The sequence below is a fragment of the Echinops telfairi genome, unplaced genomic scaffold, assembly GCF_000313985.2.
Source record: "Echinops telfairi isolate 266 unplaced genomic scaffold, ASM31398v2 ScPeMD7_1;HRSCAF=3_0, whole genome shotgun sequence".
In the NCBI taxonomy this organism is placed as follows: Eukaryota; Metazoa; Chordata; class Mammalia; order Afrosoricida; family Tenrecidae; genus Echinops; species Echinops telfairi.
The window spans coordinates 63,621,764-63,641,735 of NW_022103896.1; positions in this window are offsets into that span (position 1 = coordinate 63,621,764).

Consider the following 19,972-nt stretch of genomic DNA (forward strand, 5'->3'; position numbering starts at 1 on the left):
CCCCACTATCATGACCCCAATTTTACCTTACAAATCCGGCTAGACCAGAGCATGTACACTGGTACAGATAAGAATTCACACCACAGGGAATCCAGGACAGATAATCCCCTCAGGACCAATAATGAGAATAGTGATACCAGGAGGGGAAGGGGAAGGTGGGGAGAGAAAGGGGGAACTAATCACAATGATCTACACATAACCCCCTCTCAGGGGGACAGTCAACAGAAAAATGGGTAACAGGAGACAGTGGTTGGTGTAAGACATGAAAAAAATAAGATAAATGATCAAGGGTTCATGAGGGAGGGAGGGGGAGAGAAGAAAATGAGCTGATACCAAGGACTCAAGTAGAAAGAAAATTTTTTGAAAATGATGATGACAACATATGTAAAAATGTGCTTGACACAATGGATGGATGTGTGGATTGTGATCAGAGCTGTAAAAGCCCCCAGTAAAATGGTGTTTTAAAAAGCCAATTTGGAGTCAAAACAAACAAACATATTTTTAAATTATCATATTTATCTATAACAACACTGAATGTAAGGGACTGAATTCACCTGTTAAAAGATGGAGACTAATAAATGAATAAAAAAACATGAACCCATCAATATGGCAGAAAGAATTTAAACAAAAACCTTATTACGTTAACTACAATACATGGACAAAATAAAGCTAAACAAACCATCAGATACTAGAAAAAAGGAAATAACAAAAGTTGAGGCAGAAATAAGTACCTATAGACTTGTGTATAAGTGGACCCGAATATCAGCAGAGGCACCTAATTTTACCACAAAAACTGGATAAAAAATGTGCTAAAAAACTCGGCTTGTACATGAGTATACATGTATACATGTATACAATACGGTAAATTAGAAAAATTTAAAAATTATAGACAAATCAAAGAGACAAGAAGTTAGTTCTTTGAAAAAGATTAATAAAATTGATATAAACCACTGGCAAACCTAAAAAAGGAAAAGAATGAGAAAAATTCTACAAATAAAAGGTGAAATTAATTATATTACAACAGAATCCAATGAGATAAAAATATAAAACACAGTAGCATGAGAAACTCTATTCCAATAAATTTGAAAATCTAGAAGAAGTTCGTTATTTACCTAATTTATCACAGCATGATGTAGACAATCTCAATAAGTCTATAACATGGGGAGAAATAGGTGTAGTCCTAAAACAACAACAACAAATTCCCAACATCACAAAGTCCAAGTCCAGATGGTTTCACAGGGGACGTCTATCAAATATTTAGAGAAGATTTGATACCAATTTTACACAAACTGTTTCATAATATATAAAAGGACAATATTCTACCAAACCAATTTTATGAAGTAACTATAATTCTGATACCTAAACCAGGCAAAGATATCACCAGAATTGAAAACTACAGACCAATATCTCTAATGCATATAGGTGCTAATATCTTCACAAAATACTAACCAACAGAACTGAACTAAACAAACAAATGATCAAGTGGAATTCATACCAGATATGCAAGGATGGTTTAATAATATGAAAACAATCTCTGTAATTTATCACATAATGTAAAGGACCATCTGATTATATCAATCAATGCCCAAAGGCATTTGATAAAATTCAACATCCATTCCTGATAAAAACTCTCAACAATGTAGTCTAGAAGTGACATTTCTCAACCCAATAAAAGCCATATATATGTGAAGCCAATAGACTACATCTCACTTAATGGAGCAAAATTAAAATAATTTCATCTAATGGCAAGTAGGCAAGGCTTTCCTTTCTTACCACTTTTATTTACTGTAGTTCTGGAAGTGTTAGCTATAGCCATAAGACATCAAAAGAAAATAAATGTTATCCACATAGGTACAGAAGAAATATTTTTCATATATATAGATGACATAATCTTGTATTCAGAAAATGCTTAGAGTCAATTAATTACATGCTTACAGTATTTGAAAAATTTGGCAGCATAGCAGATTATAATATCAACATACAGAAATCAGTGGATTCTTGTATATTAAGGATGATGATACTTGAAAAGACAATACCATTTATGAATAAATTTTATGAGAGAACAAAAAAAAAATTACAAGTAAAAACAAAGAAAATGGAAAATATTCCTTCAAGGAACAAAAGTATTTACACAAATGGAACAAGTTACTGTGTGTAGTAGTTACATAATCTGGTGTTAACTTGAGACTATTAAGAGTGAAGGGGTGGAGTTTAGCCTGTCCATTGGGTCACAGCTTGATGACCTCATTTGGAGGTTCTGTGGACATAAATAGCTCACTGAAGGCCAGATACACTCTGTTGACAAGCCACATGGAGTGGCACTGATAGAGTCAGAGCCCTGAAGCTAGAGAAGCCACAAGGAGACCCATGCCAGCACTGAGATGCTTCTACCACCAGTGAATCCACAAGCCTTTCCACCCACTGGCCCATGATCTTCCTGCATTCTGCATCATTGCATGTGTTATGTGTGTCTGAAGAGTAATTTACAGACTAGTATCAGATATATGGGCTAATATTAGACTTATGGATTTGATCTGGACAGGGCTGGGATGTTTTCTTAATATGCAATTATTCTTTATATAAAGTTTTTTCTTATACAAATATGAGTGCCTATAAATTTGTTTCTCTAGTCAACTCACATTAGCACTGTGTTTCTGGATAAGCAGACTAAATATTGTGAAAATGTTAATACTACTGAAATTATTTTACAAATTCAATGCAATTCTGATCTAAATCCCACCACAATTTTTCAAGGAAATAGGAAACTAATCACCAACTTTATATAGAAAGGAAAGAAACCTAGGAAAGTAAAACACTATTTAAAACTAAAAACAAAGTGGGAGACCTTAAAATTTTGACCTACTACACAGTCACTGTAATAAAAACAGCCTGGTGCTGTGATAATGATAGATATGAAGACCAATGGATTAGAATTTAAATCCTCCCAAAACAACCAAGTACCTATAGACAACTACTTTTTGATAAAGAACTAAAAGTCATTAAATGAATGAGACAGACTTTTCAACAAATGGTGCTGTAAAAACTGGGTCTTCCCCTGCAAAAGAATGAAATCAGACCCATACCTCACACCCTGTAAAAAATCAAACTCCAGATAGATTGAAGACCTCAATACAAATCACACAGTTATGAAGACCATCAATGAAATAGGAACGAACTTAAGGACCCTAGTACAAAGCATAAACACACCACCCAACTGTGTTAGGCTAGGTGCAAAGTCTTGTGGATTCTATGGCAGTGATGGCATCACAGGGCTTTGGCAGCTCTCAGTGTGGCTCTTCAACAGGAAGGTGAGATGTCAAGGCATCATAGCAGAGACCAATTGCACAGCAGCTTAGAAAGCAGGTCATGATGGAGCCTCAAGGCTTAGCAACGTATGGCCCAGTGACATGATCCACCGATATCCACTGGTTGGCTCGATGCATAGGTATCACAGAGCAGTTAACTCAGACAGCAGAGGGCTGGTCCCATCACCAGGGAGAAAGAAAGGGACTGGCCTTGAAGAGCCATTTATCTTTGTTGTGCCTCCAAAAGATGTCATTAAGGGGCGACCTGACTCCACCCACACTTTCCTATGGGTGCCATGTTGGCACAAAAACCCAACATAATGAAAACCAACAAAATAGAAAAGATCCACATTATAGAAGACAGTAAAACCTACTAAAAATATGACATTAATGCACAACAAAAGACTTTACCGAAAGAGTGAACAGAAAACCCAAAGATTGGAGAAAAATATTCAGTAATAATACAGGAGACAAAGGGCTAATATCTAAAATCTAGAGACAACTACAACATCTTAGCAAGAAAACCACAAATCATCCAGTAAAACTGTGTACAATGCTTGAATATACCATTTACCAAAGATGATGTACAGGCAGCCAACAACCAGAAGAAGAATTGTTCTTGATGATTAGCAATAAGGGAAATACAAATTACAACAATGATATCACTTCCCACCAATACTTTAGGCAAAATTCAATAAAGCAGAAAATAACATGCTGCAGAAAAATGTGAGAGATAGAAATGCTTTTCCATTGCTGGTGGGATTGCAGAATTATACAACCATTATGGAAAACAGTGGGAGACTTTCTTAAACAAATGAAAATCCCAATACCTTATGGTCCAGCAATCTCTCTACTGGATAGATACCCTAAAGAAATTAAGCATATCACATGAACAGACATATTTACATTTTACTGCAGCAATTTCCACAATGCCAAAAACATGGAAACAACCCAAAACTCCACTACAGTAAAAATAAACAAGCTTTGCTACATTTATGCTATGGAATCTTATACATTAATAAAAACAATGATAACTCTCTTAAACACTGCAATACATGGACAAAACCAGAGAATATTATGTTTATCAACTCAGTCAATCTTATGAAGTTATATATTTAATATTGCCAGTGTTATAAGCAAAATCAAAGAATAAATGTGGTTTATACCTCAAAAGACAAGACTGATGGCTACTGAGAGACCAAGGATGGGGTTGGGAAAAGGGAGAAAAGAAGGATGGCGGTGGGGGGGATTAAAAAAGTGGAGGGTTTAGTAGGAATAAATAAATAAAATTCAAATGGCTCCTGAAAAAAATCCCTTTCAGATTGCTTACCCCTCAGATCTAAATACCGGTCTGAGGGGCTAAAAAGGAAGAAAGGTAAAACTGAAGTGAACATGCAGTCCTCAGTGACATACAAGTTCATTGCAAAAACATTTTTTTTAAGTTTTCATAATTTTACCACCCTGTATGTTCTATCATAGTCATAGATATACTTTCCACATAGGTATACACATACACAAATTTGGGATTCTCTTATTTGCATTGTTTACTTAGCAATTTTAGGGTCTTCTCACATGTTTTCTCCTCTGGGTGATTTTCTTAGCAATTGTCTTTAATGCCAAGCAACAACAATTCCCGAAGTCGTGGTCATTCACTCCCTTCCCAAACCATCCCGGGGCATAGTTATTACCCACAGGGTTGCTAAGAGCAAGGTCAGCAGTTGGAGACCACTACTCCACCAACTCTGGAAATAAAGGACTTTCGGCTTCCCCAAAGATTTACCGTCTTGGAAACTCACAGGGGCAGTCAGTTCTACCCTGTCTTATAGGGTCACTATGGGTTCGTTTCTAATAAATGATAGTCAATTTGGCTTTGATTTTTTTTTTACATCATATTGCCTTATCTATGAAGTAACTAGGTCTGTTATCAAGTAGCTCTGCTGTAGAGGGACTCTGAGGCTTTGAGAAAGTTTTGTGCTCCTAATAAAGAGGTCAACTATTCAAACCCGCCGGCCAGTCCCTTCTTAGGAGAAAGCTAAGGCTCTCCAATCCCATAACCTGATATCAGCCACTCTACGTGGCAAACAACTTGATGGCAAAGAGTTTGGCTTTTGTTTTCTGCTCTACTGTACATACCCTGAACCACTGGAAAAATACTGTGTGCTATCAGCCTTATCCTTTGTAAACTGTTGCTCATCCGAGATGAGAATAAATTAATCCCATTGTAAAAGGGTTGTGCCATGAAAGCAGTAATGGGAATGAGAGGTAGATTAGAAGTGTGGAATGAAAACTGGATTATATGAGGAGTGGGAAATATCACTTGAAGATGATATTACTGATCTGGTTTTTGAATGGGATGGATATTGGTCTGATTTCCCCAAGTTCTGAGTTTTTGGCACAACAAACTTGAAATTTTCATGGATTGTTAGACTCAAATTTATGTGCAGGTTGGGAATAAAAATCTAACTATATATCATCTTAGTAAAATCGATCACGCATCCTTTTCTTTCTTATAAAACTATAAACTTGATCCTCTCAATTTTGTACTTGTGTTCTGTTGATTGCTGTTAACCATGCTCTGCATAGTTCTTTTTTTATCATTTTATTAGGGGCTCATACAACTCATCAAATGAAATAACAGCTTTTTGAAGGAGTTAGATAACTCAGTTCTATTTCTCTTTCATATCTTCCCACATATTACTGCTTGGTAACTTTTCCATTAAATAGAGAAATGTGGAAGCTCAAGTCACTAAATTATTATATTAAAATGTGCTAATTTTAGTATACTTTAAATTACATAATTTTTGGTACAAAATTTCATACAACTCTTGCAATTTTACATACTGACATTCCAGAACTATGGAATGAGGGTTTGGAAAGTATTCGCTGACATTTCAAGACTCTTTAGAAATATGAAATTACAAATATGAAGCCTTAAGCAGGTAATTTTAAGGTTCAATCTGAAATAGAATGATTGATTTTTATATGCAAATTCTATCTTTTGAGCTCACTTGAAATCCACGCTTTTGTATTCCTGAGAACTTCTCAGAAACTTAATTTGCAGGCAATGACAGGTTCCTTTGAGGGAAGCATTTCTTATAGAGACCTCTTCACTGAAGTGCGAATGAGTGAAACATGAAACTTGGACAGCTTGAGATTGTGATCAGGAAATATCGTTTTTTGGTTTGGTTTTGTGCTAAAACATTTAAAAAATAAAATTAACATGAGGCACACTCCTATATTATGTGAAAGGAAAAAGCATGCATGGAGGTGTTACAGGGCTGTTCCCTGTAATAGGAGATTTGATAAAATGCCCAGTCAGTTCCATTTGTATAAATGGTCTGGAATGGTTTATGGTCTCACATCAGTTCAGTCATTTAAATGCTGGAGTCTAGTTCTCATCGTTGAGCTTATATAAATCCGGAATCAGGCAACTAATCATTTGTATTGCCCTGAGCTGCAATAGTGAGAACAGCCACATAAAACCAGATGAAACAGCTTCATTTACAATTACAAAGGCAAGGGCTTTCACAGAACAAAATGCAGTTTTGCTGTAGCAATTCCATTTTCTAGATGCCATCTTCTTTATTTGAAAAATATGCAAAATCATTGAAAATGGTTCTCCCTTATCTTTCTTTTTCTTCCTTTCTTTTATTTCTTATTTTGGTATACTCTTTGAACTATTTTATATAGAAGCTTAATGGGAGAAAGCAATATGCAAATTTTTCATTGAAATTTCATTTTCAAATCTGTCTTATTTGGGATCTAATTGTTTTCTTTGGGTCAGAAAATAATTATCCAAACTATTTTTTTCACAATACTATTGGATGTTCTAATGCCATTTCTGTCGTATTTTTTTATTTTATGAAATAATACAACAAATGATGCAATGATGTTATAAGCTAAAACCATGAAACTTATTAAAATGCTGAGTAAAATTATTTCAAATGATATTATCTTTTGTATATTTGAAGAGATACACAATTTCTGTAGAAAATATGAAATTTTACACAGAATACAAAGTGTATGCTATGTCATACAGATAAAAGAGAATCATAATGTTTTATTTTTACTTACGTTGAAATAATTGCAATCATGTATTTTATTTTCACATTTAGTCTTTCACATTCATTGGATTTTTAACAACCTTAATAAATTGGGAATAAAAGAGCCTAACATTATATAAAGTGTTTTCAAATAATATATACACATATATGTATGTACATGCTATACATACATATTGTCTACATTTAAATAATAACCATAGTCTATTTTTTATTGAAAAAAATATTTTTAAAGTGTAGCTTTCAGGTAAGGATCTTAAACAGCTGACTCTGTAGTCCAATTTTGACATCTGTTAACTGATTTTATAGAATAGTTTTTAAAGCTAGCTTCAGAGATCATTATGTAACTATACACAAGAACCAAGAATGTCAGCATGCCATAACAACAAATCACTGTGGTTCGATGTCAAATACTGCTGTGCTTTTAATAGTTTCCTGTACACAATGTGCTTTTGTCCCACCAATATGATTGTATTTGGGGCCACAAATTAACAGATTAATATTGATAGTTCTTATGTCTGATTTAAAAAAAATAAAAGATCGTGTTTTTCTCCATATTTTCAAATCAAAATTTCCTTTCTTGGGAAGCTATCACATTCTCGGGAGAAACAGAAACTGTTCCCACTATAGGGTCTAGTTCTCACTTCAGTTAGCTTACCAGGCCTGGTTCTCCAGTTCCTTGAGTTTGGAATGTCAAGCTATATCCTCAAACAAAAGGCTTCTCCTGATTAGAGTGTTCCAAACTGAATAAAAGAAAAAATAATTAAATAAACAAATAAATAAACTAATTAAATAAACAAACACAAATTCTTTGGACATTTCTTCATTTACAGTATGTTCCTCTTATAATTTTGTGCTTAGAAACAAGTTACAAGTATTACTACTTTGTATGTCATTAAAAATGCATTCTATTGTGTTCTGAATCCATGTATTTCATCCCAAAATGAAGTCCTAGATATGAAACTAATTATGCTCTTTTTTATGAGTCTAATATCCTAGCTGTATAGAAGATGCTCATCAAATTTTGGTTATGATTTGAGTTCACCGAACCCCAGGCTCACACATACAGAAAGTGTTTGATAAGTCATTTTATGCACAGGGAATGTAGAATTCAATTTTATCTTTGTAGAAGCCCTTGAGCAATATTTGCTGGGTGAGAAAAATACAGACAGCATTTTTAAAAACTGCTCAGGTGGTACATCTGAATATCATAATACACTCTAATCTGCTACACATATTACAAATCCAACCGTAAGAACACACTTAAGATCTCAAAAGTTAACCTCTGAAGGGAACGCTAAGGCCAAATGCTCCTTAGATTTTGTCATTTCACGACATTAGTACAAATATCCCAGGGGAATGTACAGGCCCCGGCTCACTTTGCATTTCCAATTGTCATACATAAACACATAAAATAGGATAGGGACGATTTGATCCATGGTGCATATGGATTACACATAAATATGAAAACCTTAATTCCTTCAGCTTCTGTTCACTTTGAACATATCTTCTCTATTACACTCGTAGGTGATTTTACCATCTCTTAGCCATGCAAAAGCTATAGTGTTTCAAAAGCTGCAGATTAGTGATGGTGGCAGCTGATTTCTTTTGGTTATCTGCAGCACTCTCTCAAAGTCTTGAGGCATAAAAGAATATTATCTGTGTGACAGTTATGGCTGGAGCCATCTATGCTCCTCATGGTATCGGCACTCCAAGTGCTCTGAATAGAAATCATTCCGTTTAAGACATTTTGTGTAGTTTCTTTAAAGCTTAAAATCAGAAAGAGCTGCAAGTTACAACTGAGGCTATAGAAAAATTTCCAGTGAGCATTTAGGTAGAGAAGCATATAAGAGGTTGGGTTTTTGTGACCAGGGCTTGTTCAGGTAGATTTGCTTATCTTTGGTAAAGGCATTGACCATAGCAAGGCAACCTATAAATCTGCTTTGTTTCTTTACTTAATTTTCATCACAAATAATGTGCTACTCTGATTGCATGAAATCATCCAGAGTGTCTTCAATTACGGTGCTGCCTCTGATCACAATACCTTCCTTCCCTTGGAATCTGAGGGCTGATGGGAGAAAAGAGGAGGGGCAGGTGTCGGGAGAGCAATCGCACAGCTTGTTATGTATTACAAATGTCAGGTTACAAAGAAAGTGTATATATTCATAAAGATAATTTCCAAGCTGGAGTTATGATTGCAATAATGGCTCATTCGTATCTGCATTTCATTTAAATGCATTGTTTTGACTCACTGAGTGTTTTTCAGAGATGGTATAGCTAAACTTTTTCGCATGACCACTGAGGTAATGACAGCATTGCATTACCAGGAAACTGCATGACTTGCTGATACTTCCATTTTCCACAGCAGCTTATGAAATAATCAAAATGTGTGCATGAAATGGCGGCCTGCTCTGAATTTATTTTAATATAGATGGGCTTACTCCGAGGGAAGGAAAGTGTTTGGGCCTCAATGCAAGAGACAATGACTTTGCACAAAGCTGAATTTTACTAGCAGAGAAGATAGATATATGGGTATTAGATGTTTCATAGCTATAGGAAGGATAATCTTTCAATCAGATTAATGAGAAAATATATTGCATGGGCCCTACAGCACTTTTTGTTTTCCAGGCTAATGCGTGATTTAAATCCCCAAAGTACATTTTCAGCATTACAATATCCTTTGATAATAATGTCACTTGCACAAAGACAGATAAAAATAAAACAGTCCCCCTTGATTTCCCATTTTAGATTTGAAGTATATTTTCTGTTCTTTGCTGGCAATGTAGTGAATTCTATTGAGAAGAGTCACATTTAATAAGACAAAGAGAATTTTCTAATTATGCTACCTGTCAAGATTGGAATCTATGGGATTGCAAGTGCAATTGAAGAAACAGAGGAAGCAATTGCATATAGTCCTGTTTACTTTGGTGTATGATTACTGTTTGTACTATGGCTAAATATAAATCAAGCAAATACACAGAGACATGCTTTCAGGTAAATACCAAAAGGCAGATTTCAGAAGGGGTCCTACAATTCCCATTCCATTTTCCATTAAACACTTTTCTGAGACCTCCTAATTTATCTATTGAAATACAGCATTACCTAATGAAAATTTTGCAACAGTAAAATAGCATGCTGTGCTACATAATCAGCCAATACAAAAACGTGGAAAGCTAAATATTCCTATACAATAAATACATGTGCATAATTATGGATGATGAAAATCTACTAGAGGGAAGTGTTTTTCTGGGGAAAAAAATAGATACTAGAGAAAATAGAAACAATGATCCTAGAACATAACATTCATTTTGCTTTTACCTAATTTGTATTACAACTGTGCAGACATTAAAGAAAATCTTGCTAGTATTCAAATAATTCCATGGAAGTTATCACAAGCTATTCTGTGTGAGCCTCTGGGGAACAGTTCCCTGTACCTTATCAAGCATTACTCTCTCTTTCTTTTTATTTTCCCCAAGCATTGCAATTGTTGAAACACTATGGCACATTAGACAAGGAAAATAAATATTGTTCTTCAGTGGCTTTCTCATATGTTCTGTATACACTAACTGGAACACAATCAATTATTATGAATATGATCATCAGGTAAAAAAATAATTCTACTAGTACTCCGGTGATAATAATTATGATAAATAGGTATTAATCTAAATCATACTTGCAGAAGTATAAAATATGAGAAAAAATACCTAATAAAATATACAGCAGTAGTGATTTATACCTAGGGACTTAACTATTAAAAAGTTAACTTTTAATCTCCAAAGAATAAATGCCAGATTATTAGCTTCTAAATATATGTTGACAATATATTCAAATGTTCATAGTTTTGCAAACATTTTATTTTAAGCTATCTAAAACATATGTATTTTATGGTGTTTACTGGAAGTAGGATGTTTTCAAGACATTAAATAACTGATTAAATTAAAATACTAATATATACAGAAAATTTTTAAAACTTATTTGATACTTTAAAAGAAAAGCATCAATTATTATAGCACCCCCATCTATGTTTATTACAATACGGAAGACATTCAAACAGATGTATGGCTTTAAAATTACTTTCAGGATCAGCATTTTGGATATATAAAGTTAAGGAAGTATTTATTCTATGTTCTCAATTTCATAAACTTATCAACCCATATTACATGAAAATTTGAAATATGTATAGTTCAAACCTCTTTATGTTATAGCACGTACATCTGAAGATTTTTATAATGGCCGCTAATAGTATTCAATATCAAGTTATTCATAAACACCGATTCAATTTCCTATTTTTCATCTTATGAAAACTGAATTCTTATCAAGGCAATGGAACTATCTGTAGCCAGTTTCATATTCGTGAGGGCTGGCCGAAGACCAAATCTGCAGCTTTGTTGGTGCCTATTTTGATTGCGCATCAGGGGTCTATTACCAGACTTATTCAGTCTACATGCTGAGCAAATTCAGAGAAACTGGATTGTATGATGAAGACTTCAGCACCCATATTAAAGGAAGTTTTAGTGGATTATAGCTCCAATAAACCAAAATAAAATTGAAATTATCAAGGATCTCTTGATATCTGCTTCCCTGGGCACTGATTATGGATCCAAGCAAGGTGAAATCATTGACAACCTCAATATTTTCTCATTGTATCATGATGTTTCCTATTGAGCGAGTTATGCCAATTTTGGTCTTCTTTGCATTGAGTTTCCATTCATCTTTCATCTTTATCAGCGAGTACTTCAAGTCCTCCTCACTTTCAGCGACCAAGGGTATGTGATCTGCATATTGAAAGTTGTTGATAGTTCTTCCTCTAACCCTGATGTCACTTTCTTCTTTATATAATCCAACTCTCAATTCATTTGCTCAGCATACAGATTGAATAAGCATGGTGAGATGCTACAACTCAGATGCACACCGTTCCTCATTTAAAACCATGCAATAAAGCATTCTTTTATTCTGTCCTGATCCAAGTACAGGGTCCCCGTGAGTTTGACAAAGTGTTCTGGGATTCCCACTCTTCAAAGGCTTCCCATAGTTTGTTGTGATCCACACAGTCAAATTCCTTTGTATTGTCAATAAAACACAAGTGAACATCTTTCTGGTGTTCTCTTTTATCAGTCAACATCTATTTAATGTCAGTGATGACATCTCCTGTTCCATGTCCTTTTCCGAATCCAGCCCGAACCGCTGGCAGTTTCCCATCAATGTGTGGCTGAAACTGCTGTTGATGATCTTCAGCAAACTTAAATTTGCATATGATAATGATAAACTCATCATAGCTATCACAAATATCAAATATGTTCCACACTGGTCTAAGGATGAATACATATTGCTTCATTAAATCTTCATAATGCCATGTCCTGTAAAACTTTTATAATATTTTAATTATTAAGATATTGACACTTTGTGAAATTTAGTCACTTATCAAAGTCAATAACTTTTTGAAATTTAATCACATAACTAATAAATATCAGAGTCTGTATTGAAACCAAGACAAGAGAATTAGACTCTCAAATATAGTTTCTTAATGATCAAGTGAAAATAATTGCTTTACACCTCCCTTCCCAATTTTTTGTGGCAAGCACATTTAGGAATAATCTCTTCTCTTAAACTTGTTATCTTAAATAAAAATAAATAAATAACTATATGTAAGGAAGAGATCAATATTTATCTAATCAATTTCAGGTATTTAAAATTTCAGTAAAACAAGCAGTAACCTAGAAGATAAAAATTATTTGCTGTATTGATTAGTGGCTGAAAAATATGTACTGTAGTTGGAAAAGACAAAGTATTATTCCTTGACTGATTAGAAGTTTATTGAAAAATAGATTCAAGAACCTATTCTATTCTGTAAGACTTCTGCTTAGGGGAATTAGTCAAAAGAGTGAGTAGGGTTGGGTAAATTCTTGTTTCTAGGTGTGGTTCAATAAGGTTTTCTGTTACATTTTCAAAGCAATCACATTGTGGAATTGAGAAGGTGCTTGAATCAGATACAAATGAATTTTACTAAAAGGAAAAGAACATAAATTAATGGCACCTGAAATAGTCGCTTATCTCATTATATAAGAAGCTTGTATGATGACATCTCTTGTCTGGTGTACAACAACCTAGTTCCAGAATTCAGGCTGATGTACATGTCTGTACCATCACCGGTAGCATGTAGATATGGTCTTACTGCTCGTTAGCCCACAGCTTTAACATGGCTGTTTCACTCCAGGAAGTTTGTATCATAAAATAAGTTGATGGTAGATAGATAGATAGATAGATAGATAGATAGATAGATAGATAGATAGATAGATGATAGATAATGGCAAAACAAAATAGCAGCAAAACACATAAAACCATAAAGCAAATATTGGGGGGAAAATACTTTCTTATGTTTAAACATCTTAACAGGAAAGTTCATTCTATGGTTGTCAACTTCTATCTTGTTCCTTTTAAATGTTCTTTGAGTTTGGGGAACAAAGTGTGAAGTTTTCCAAGAAAATTCTCATAATAGCTCTTGCTAATCTTCAAGAATAAGTAGGTGCATTGTCTTGATAGAAAATAATTCTTTAGCTCAGCTTTCCTGGTTTTTCTCTCATCTGTGAATTTTTCAGTTTTCTTAATAATATGTCCTCATGATTGTCTTGTGCCCATAGGGGGAAAAAAATACATCAAGATTACATCTTTGAAATCAGCACCCCTTACCATTAAGCAAACAAACAAACAAAAACAATTGCTGTCTACGTCTGAGATGACCAATGTACTTTGAATTTAACTGGCCCAGAAAATTTCCCCAGAAGTCAATTCTTTGACTGTACATTTCATTTGAAGCCATCCTAATTAGCCTGACTTGCAAGTGAATTGCATGACTGAAAGAACGTGTCTACAGTGATTCACTGATCACAGAGACATGATGAAGCATGATTTGTTTTGAGAATGGGAACTCAAAATTAATGGTATTTGTTTATTGTGTATGAAATTGGAACTCCGGAAACACATGGGAGGGAAACCAAAGAACTGGAAGAACGAATAACTGATTATTTTCTTAATTTGATAAAAATGAAAATCCATAGATTCAAGTTTAAGTAACCTCAAATAGAATAAGCTCAAAGAACATCACTTGTTGAAAAAAAAGGAAAAAGTCTTAAAAACCTCCAGAAAAAGAAGATGCAGTACATACACACAAAACTGAGATTAAAAATTGACAGATTCCTTTCAGAAACTACTGTGTAAACCAGAAAAATGGAATTAATAATAGACTAGCTCTAAAACATAAGCATTAGAAAGTGTCACCTAGCCCAATGGAACTTAAGCAATTCAACAATTTCAAATAATTCTGCCACTGAGTATTAAAACATAGCAAAAGAATAAATAAATCCCTATGATTCAATTAAATTCTAAATTATTTGAAACTATTTGAAAATAGTAGAGACTACTACTTCCTTATTCTGTATACTTCATATGACCTAGATTCAAACAAAAAAACAAACAAAGCCCATCGTTTTTAAGTTGATTCTAACTCATAGTGACCCCATGGGACAGCATAGAATTGCCTCATAGGATTTTTGAGCCTGTAAATCTTCATGGGAGCAAATAGCCTCATCTCTTTGCAAAGAAGCATTTGATGACTTTGAATTTCCAACTTTGTGGTTAGCTGCATAGCATACATCCCAGTGCTGAATAATATCAGATGCTATACACCTTAGATGTTGGATTGAATGGTTTCAAATAAATGTCACAGGTGAATTATCTATATTGGTAAACATGAATATTTGAAATACACCCAATATCTAACTTTCCATTTGGTAGATTTAGTGTCTATGTCAAGAGCTTCAAAAAGGATGTGGAGAAATTCCGTCATCCTTTAGCTGCATTTTTCACAATTTGTTTAAACATCCACCTCCCATTGACTGTCTCGATATTGGATGAAGAAATGTGGACAATGAAGGCTGTTCAACACCATATGGGTGTGTCGTGGGCCGAGTTCTCTAGAGAAGCAAAACTAGTGATGATTCTAAATGCACATTTGAAGAGAATTTTAAGTAAATAGCAATTCTCAAAACATCATGACAAAAAGAGAAAAGATTGATGTCAAGGATTTCTTCTTGCTTGAAGCCACAATCAATGTTCATGGAAGTAGGAGTCAAAAGATCAAACTACACATTCATTGAATAAATCTGCAACACAAAACCTCTTTAAAGTGTTTGAAAACAAGTTTGTTACTTGGAGGACTAAGCAATGCCTGACACAAAGTGAACAGGTTTTAGCAGAGCTTTCAGACTAAGAACAACCTATAAAAAAGTAATAGGCCATCCACTTCAGCGGAATTAGCCACTAAAAACCCTATGGATAGCATAAAAAATGTCAATTACTGAAAACCTAATGAATAGAAGCAGAACATTGTCAAAATTAGTAAAAGATGAGGCCCTCAGGGCCAAAGGCACTCAAAATACAACTGAGATAGAGCTGCCTTTTCAGAGTAGAGTAGCCTGTGGATGAAGTAAAGACCGTGAGAGTCAAGTCTTCAGGATTTTCATTTGCTGTTGGCCATGGTGCAAAATAAGAAGACACAGCTGCAAATTTCCTATTGAAATTTGACTTTGGAGTTTACAAAGTATGAATCTAGGACGCTTGGGAGTCATTAAAAATGAAATGGAAAACATAAATATTGATAATTTAGGTATTAGTGAGCAGATATGGACAGGTATTGGCCATATGGGATTAGAATATGATATGATTTATTATCCCAGGAATGACACAATCAAGATAAATGGCTTTGCATTTGTCCTCAAAAAGGATGTTCCAAGATATGTTTGTGATAAAATCTATACACATACAAGAAAATCCAACCAATACAACTATTGTTCAAGCTTATACACAATTTACTAAAACTACTAAGGAAGAAATTGAAGAATTCTGCCAACTTCTTCAGTCTGGAATTGATTAAACATGCTAAGAACATGCACTGATATGTGTCAGTAATTGTAATGCAAAAGTTGGAAACCACGAGGAAGGAACGGTAGTTGGAAAATATGCTCTTGGTGATACAAAAGAAACCAGAGATGGCATGATAGAATTTTGCAAGGCCAATGACTATTCATAACAAATGCTTTTTTTTCCTATAACATAAAATTACATATGAAATTCTCCAGATAGAATATCTAGAAATCAAGTCAACATCATTGGTATCCAATGAGAAGAGATGATGAAGAAGCTGAATATCAGCACCTAAAACTAGGCCTGACGACAATTGTGGTTAGACCATCAACTGCTCATATATAAGTACAGATTGAATTTGAAGAAAATTAAAACAAATCCACAAGAGGTCAAATATTACTTGTGTGTATCCCACCTGAAGTTCAAGAACATCTCAGAAGATATTTGACAAATTAAGCCTGGATGACAAAAGAACTGGTGAACTATGGGAAGACACTGAGAACATAATTCATAAAGAAAGTAAAAGGTCATTAAAAAGACCTAAAGAAAGAAAAGGTCAAAGTGGATATCAGAAGAGACACTGAAACTTGCTCTTAATCATAGAGCAGCTGCAGCACATGGAAGAAATGATAAAGTCAAATAGCTGAATAGAAATTTTTAAAGAGAAACTCTAGAAGATAAAGTAAAACAATATAAAGAAATATGCAAAGACCTAGATTAGAAAACTCTCTAAACAAAAAGGAAAAACACACTCAACATAACTTAAACTGAAAGAACTAAAGAAAAGATTCAAACCTCCAATGGCAAATTGAGAGATTCTATGGGCAAAATATTGAATGAAACAGGAAGCATCAAAAGAAGACAGAAAGAATACAGTCACCGTACCAAAAGGAACTATTTAACATTGACCATGTGGGCAAGAACCAAAGATACTGAAGGAAGAAATTCAAGCTGGACAGAAAGTGTCAGCCAAAGGCAAGGCTACTTTGGAATTTATGGGATACCGATTTAAATGTTTCAAAAGCTAATTAAACACTGGCAGCATTCACTTGTCTCTGCTAAGAAATTTGAAAGACAGGTTGTATCCATTCCAAAGAAAGGTGACCCAACAGATTTCACTCATTATAGAATAATATCACTGATACCACACACAAGCAAACTTTTGCTGAAGATCATCTAACAAGGGTCGCAGCAGTACCTTGACAGGAAGCTCACAAAGTTCCAGGCCAGATTTAGAAGAGGTCCTAGAATGGGGATATTATTGCTGATATCAGGCCCATCTTGGCTAAAAGCAGAGAAAAACAGAATGATGTTTATTTGTGTATTATTGACTATGTCGAGGCATTTGGTTGTGTGGACCATAAAAAACTATGCATAAACTTGATAAGAAGAGGAATTCCAGAACACTGCATTTTAGTCATGAGGAACCTGTTCATGGATCAAGAGGCAGTTGTATGGAAAGAATAAGGGAAAAGGTGTGAGTCAGTGTTGCATCCTCTCATCATACTATTCAATCTGTACACTGAGAAAATAATCAGAAAAACTGTATTCTGTGAAGAAAATATGACATCGAGCTCAGAAGAAGGCTTATTAACTATGATAGGTAGGTTTATTATGCCAACCTGGCCAATGGGAACATGTGGGACTAATAACATCACAGTTTGATTGGAGGCAAAGAGATCAGTGGCTCAGCAGAGCCCGCCCCTCTGTCTCTTGCTCTCTGGTGATTGGACCAGTGTGCGGCTGCTTTAGCTAGTTCTCTACCTCAACTTGTGAGCTACACTACTTGTGGGACAGCCAACCTGGGGATCATGTTGCTAGAGCTTGAGGTTCCTTTGAGACCTGCTTCGCCATGCTGCTGGTGTGTACATTGCTTGAGCTTGAGGCTGGCAGATCCTGTCGTCTGGCACTGCTTGGATTTGATATCCCATCCAGGCCTGCTTCACTAAGCTCCTGAACTGCTAACTATTGGTGAATTATCCTGCTCTTTGCTACCTGTGGCCAGACTGTCTGCATTGACCAAGGGAAGACTCAGCTGTCTGCTTCCTTGACTTTGGACCCATCAGCCCTCATGAGTTGAATGACTTCCGGTATATTAACTGTTCCATGGAAATGAGTTGTACTAATTAGCTATTGTATTTCTTTGTGCTGTATAAATTATCTATCTAGGTAGCTATGATCTCTCTCTATATATATCATCTACATTTTAGTATATAAATATATAGCAGTATCAGAATTGTTCATCTACACCCATGTGATACAATTTTTAAAAGTACAGTGCTGTGCACAGTTTATTTGCCACTGGTTTTTCTGGCTTAATTAATTTCCAAAGTTACTTCAGTCAGCCCATTTTTTCATACCCTTTTCAGTTTATGTCAGGCACTTATAAGACATGTTTATGCTTTTGTTTCATTCTGCATTTTCTGCAATCTCCTGATGTCTTAAATGATTTTTTAACTGCATGCATTAAAGTTTACTCTTTGTTCTATAATAATGTTATATGGAGTTTGTCCATTGCAGTTTTGTGTTCACCATGACAGTAGCTCATGAAATAGCTTCACCCTTTAAAACATCCTCTCTGCTAACCTATTCAACGTTTTTCCTCTACTAATGTATCCCTGATAGTCACTCATCATTTTATCATGTCTATAGTTTACCTTTTCCAACATATTTAGCCTTTCTAGACTGTCTTCTCTCTTAGAAATATGTATTTAAGACTTCAACCTTAGTTTTTCATGGTTTGATACAAGTTTCTTTTTGTTGTGGAAAAATGTGCATTGTATAAATGTTTATCTCTTCACCTATTGGACATTTGACCAGGTTTGGGTCATTACAAATAAGGCTATTATGAACATTTGCATGCAGGGTGATGTTTGGGCATACAATTTTAAATCAGTTAGGTAAATACATAGCAGCATCTTAGTGGATCTTGTATTAAAACTATATCTTGCTTTGTCTACCAAACTGTCTCACAAAATGTACTAGTTTTCATTTTCACCAGTAATGAATGAGTATTCCTTTGCTCTACTTTTGCTCCAACCAATGATATTGTAACTTTTTAAATTAACTATTTTATTTTGAGAGAATAAAAAGATTTACATGCAGTTGTAACATTTAATTCAGAACCATCCCTTACATCTTTTTACTTTGTTGCTTATTCATTTATCATTTTAGAGAAGGTGATTTTACTTTTGCTAAGGGTAAGCTAGGAAGGGGAAGTCTTTCACTGAGGAAAAGGCTTAACATGACTTGTATAGACCCCTAATCCTCCTGTAGTACATTACTAACATGTATTTTTAACCAAATTTCATTTCTGCCTTTAACAACTGTCTCAATTTTAGGTTTTAGATTTTTGAAGTGAACAGCATTTTTCATAGACCACATCAGAAGGATTCAACTTACAAACCCCTCTAAATGAACTCAACTTTACCTTAAATATATCTGATGCAGAGTAAAGAAACTGAAATACTCTTTTGGATTTAAACCTAAAACACCCCAGGGTGAGAAGAAGCAGATGACTTCTTTCCTAATGCCAAGGTCTTGAAAATCATTGGATTTGGCTCACCCATCCTGTTTTCAAGGTGGTCCAATAATTGACAACTCAAGGCAAACATATATTTGCTATTTTCATATATTCTTTGCTTTTGTGACGTATCTTAGCTCTGTAGGCATAGCTTTACTTTAGTG